We start from the raw sequence: 3,458 nt of genomic DNA, 5'->3' as shown, positions 1-3,458 counted from the left end.
CAAATCCCAGATAAAAAAAAAGCCAGCAGCAAAGCAAGCGGCTTCCCTTTGGCAGCTTCTTGATGGGGCCAAAAGGGGGCACCAACAGGCTGTGCTCGATTGAGAGTCCCTCGCAGCAGGCAGCAAAAGGAGACTCGCACACCTGTTGTCTCGTAGAGCCCCCCAAGCAGCTCTATCTGTCTATCTTTGACCAGAGCAAATCAGGGGAAAGCGCGAACGCAGTCCCCCACTACCACAAATTATGCAGTCGAGTTTCTCGCATTTGGGAAAATCACAGGGGTCAGCACACCCGGAGTGCAATGGATGAGCTTCACCCTGGGAGAACCACCTAAGTGATCATGGTATCTCCCCTGCCAGGTAGGTATGAGTTGGGACTGAGCTGCCCCTGCGCGCCCTCCCAAGGGGACTGAGCTGCCCCTGCGTGCCCTCCCAAGGGGACAGAGCTGCCTCTGCGCGCCCTACCAAGGGGACGGAGTTGCCCCTGCGCGCCCTCCCAAGGGGACGGAGTTGACCCTGCGCGCCCTCCCAAGGGGACGGAGTTTCCCCTGCGTGCCCTCTCAAGGGGACGGAGCTGCCCCTGCACGCCCTCGCAAGGGGACGGAGCCGCCCCGGCGCGCCTTCTAAAAAGGACTGAGCAGCACCTGCACTCCCTCCCAAGGGGACGGAGCCGCCCCTGCGCGCCCTCCCAAGGGGACGGAGCTGCCCCTGCATGCCCTCCCAAGGGGACAGAGCCGCCCCTGCGCGCCTTCTAAAGGGGACGGAGTTGCCCCTGCGCGCCCTCCCTCGGGGACGGAGCTGCCCTTGCGCGACTTCTAAAGGGGACGGACCTGCCCCTGCGCGCCCTCCCTCGGGGATGGAGTTGTCCCTGCGCGCCCTCCCTCGGGGACGGAGTTTCCCCTGCGCGCCCTCCCTCAGGGACGGAGTTGCCCCTGCGCACCCTCCTTCGGGGACGGAATTGCCCCTGCACGCCCTCCCTCGGGGACGAAGTTGCCCCTGCGCGCCCTCCCTCGGGGACGGACCCGCCCCTGCGCGCCCTCCCAAAGGTTTGGAGCCGCCCCTGCGCTCCCTCAATCGGGGACGAAGTTGCCCCTGCGCGCATTCCCTCGGGGATGGAGCCGCCCCTGCGCGCACCCCCTCGGGGACGGAATTGCCCCTGCGCGCCCTCCCAAGGGGACGGAGTTGCACCTAAGCGCCCTACAAAGGGGACGGAGTTGCCCCTGCGCACCCTCCCAAGGGGACGGAGTTGCCCCTGCGCGCCCTCCCAAGGGGACGGAGTTGCCCCTGCGTGCCCTCCCAAGGGGACGGAGTTGCCCCTGCGTGCCCTCCCAAAGTGACGGAGTTGCCCCTGCGCGCCCTCCCAACGGGACGGAGTTGCCCCTGCGCGCCCTCTCAAGGGGACGGAGCAGCCCCTGCGCACCCTCCCAAGGGGACGGAGCTACCCCTGCGCGCCCTCCCAAGGGGACGGAGCTACCCCTGCGCGCCCTCCCAAGGGGACGGAGCTGCCCCTGCGCGCCCTCCCAAGGGAACGGAGCCGCCCCGGCGCGCCCTCCCTCGGGGACGGTGTTCCCCTGCGCACCCTCCCTCGGGGACGGAGCCGCTTCTGCGCGCCCTCCCAAGGGGATGGAGCCGCCCCTGCGCGCACTCCCTCGGGGACGGAATTGCCCCTGCGCGCACTCCCTCGGGGACGGAATTGCCCCTGCACGCCCTCCCTCGGGGACGGAATTGCCCCTGCGCGCCCTCCCTCGGGGACAGAGCCGCTTCTGCGCGCCCTCCCAAGGGGATGGAGCCGCCCCTGCGCGCACTCCCTCGGGGACAGAATTGCCCCTGCGCGCACTCCCTCGGGGACGGAATTGCCCCTGCGCGCCCTCCCTCGGGGACGGAGTTGCCCCTGCGCGCCCTCCCAAGGGGACGGAGTTGCCCCTGCGCGCCCTCCCAAGGGGACGGAGCTGCCCCTGCGCGCCCTCCCAAGGGGACGGAGTTGCCCCTGCGTGCCCTCCCAAAGTGACGGAGTTGCCCCTGCGCGCCCTCCCAACGGGACGGAGTTGCCCCTGCGCGCCCTCTCAAGGGGACGGAGCAGCCCCTGCGCACCCTCCCAAGGGGACGGAGCTACCCCTGCGCGCCCTCCCAAGGGGACGGAGCTACCCCTGCGCGCCCTCCCAAGGGGACGGAGCTGCCCCTGCGCGCCCTCCCAAGGGAACGGAGCCGCCCCGGCGCGCCCTCCCTCGGGGACGGTGTTCCCCTGCGCACCCTCCCTCGGGGACGGAGCCGCTTCTGCGCGCCCTCCCAAGGGGATGGAGCCGCCCCTGCGCGCACTCCCTCGGGGACGGAATTGCCCCTGCGCGCACTCCCTCGGGGACGGAATTGCCCCTGCACGCCCTCCCTCGGGGACGGAATTGCCCCTGCGCGCCCTCCCTCGGGGACAGAGCCGCTTCTGCGCGCCCTCCCAAGGGGATGGAGCCGCCCCTGCGCGCACTCCCTCGGGGACAGAATTGCCCCTGCGCGCACTCCCTCGGGGACGGAATTGCCCCTGCGCGCCCTCCCTCGGGGACGGAGTTGCCCCTGCGCGCCCTCCCTAGGGGACGGAGTTGACCCTGCACGCCCTCCCTCGGGGACGGAGTTGACCCTGCGCACCCACCCTCGGGGACGGAGTTGACCCCGCGCACCCTCCCTCGGCGACAGAGTTGCCCCTGCGCGTCTTCCCTCGGGGACGGAGTTGCCCCTGCGCGCCCTCCCTCGGGGACAGAGTTGCCCTTACGCGCCCTCCCTCGGGGACGGAGTTGCCCCTGCGTGCCCTCCCTCGGGAACGGAGTTGCTCCTGCGCGCCCTCCCAAAGGGATGGAGCCGCCCCTTCGCGCCGTCCCTCGGGGACGGGGTTGCCCCTGCGCGCCCTCCCAAGGGGACGGAGTTGCCCCTGCGTGCCCTCCCAAGGGGACGGAGTTGCCTCTGCGCGCCCTCCCTCGGGGACGGAGTTGCCCCTGCGTGCCGTCCCTCGGGGACGGAGTTGCTCCTGCGCGCCCTCCCTCGGGGACGGAGTTGCCCCTGCGCGCCCTCCCTCGGGGACGGAGTTGCCCCTGCGCGCCCTCCCTCGGGGACGGAGTTGCCCCTGCGTGTCCTCCCTCGGGGACGGAGTTGCCCCTGCGTGTCCTCCCTCGGGGACGGAGTTGCCCCTGCGCGCCTTCCCTCGGGGACGGAGTTGCCCCTGCGCGCCCTCCCTCGGGGACGGAGTTGCCCCTGCGCGCCCTCCCTCGGGGACGGAGTTGCCCCTGCGCGCCCTCCCAAGGGGACGGAGTTGCCCCTGCGCGCCTTCCCAAGGGGACGGAGTTGCCCCTGCGCGCCCTCCCAAGGGGACGGAGTTGCCCCTGCGTGCCCTCCCAAGGGGACGGAGTTGCCTCTGCGCGCCCTCCCTCCGGGATGGAGTTGCCCCTGCGTGCCGTCCCTCGGGGACGGAGTTGCCCCTG

At 71.5% G+C, this 3,458-nt stretch overlaps 1 non-coding gene across 1 annotated transcript; it reads right to left on the bottom strand.

Annotated features, from left to right (window-relative positions):
• Window positions 1–201: 201 nt before the first annotated feature.
• On the bottom strand, window positions 202–365 carry LOC142258573 (U1 spliceosomal RNA). The gene has a single exon (XR_012727817.1). It is a non-coding gene; the product is annotated as a U1 spliceosomal RNA (small nuclear RNA).
• Between the last annotated feature and the right edge of the window lie 3,093 nt (window positions 366–3,458).

This window comes from Anomaloglossus baeobatrachus, chromosome 1, assembly GCF_048569485.1.
Source record: "Anomaloglossus baeobatrachus isolate aAnoBae1 chromosome 1, aAnoBae1.hap1, whole genome shotgun sequence".
NCBI lineage: Eukaryota > Metazoa > Chordata > Amphibia > Anura > Aromobatidae > Anomaloglossus > Anomaloglossus baeobatrachus.
This window is presented reverse-complemented; position numbering and strand designations above follow the sequence as displayed.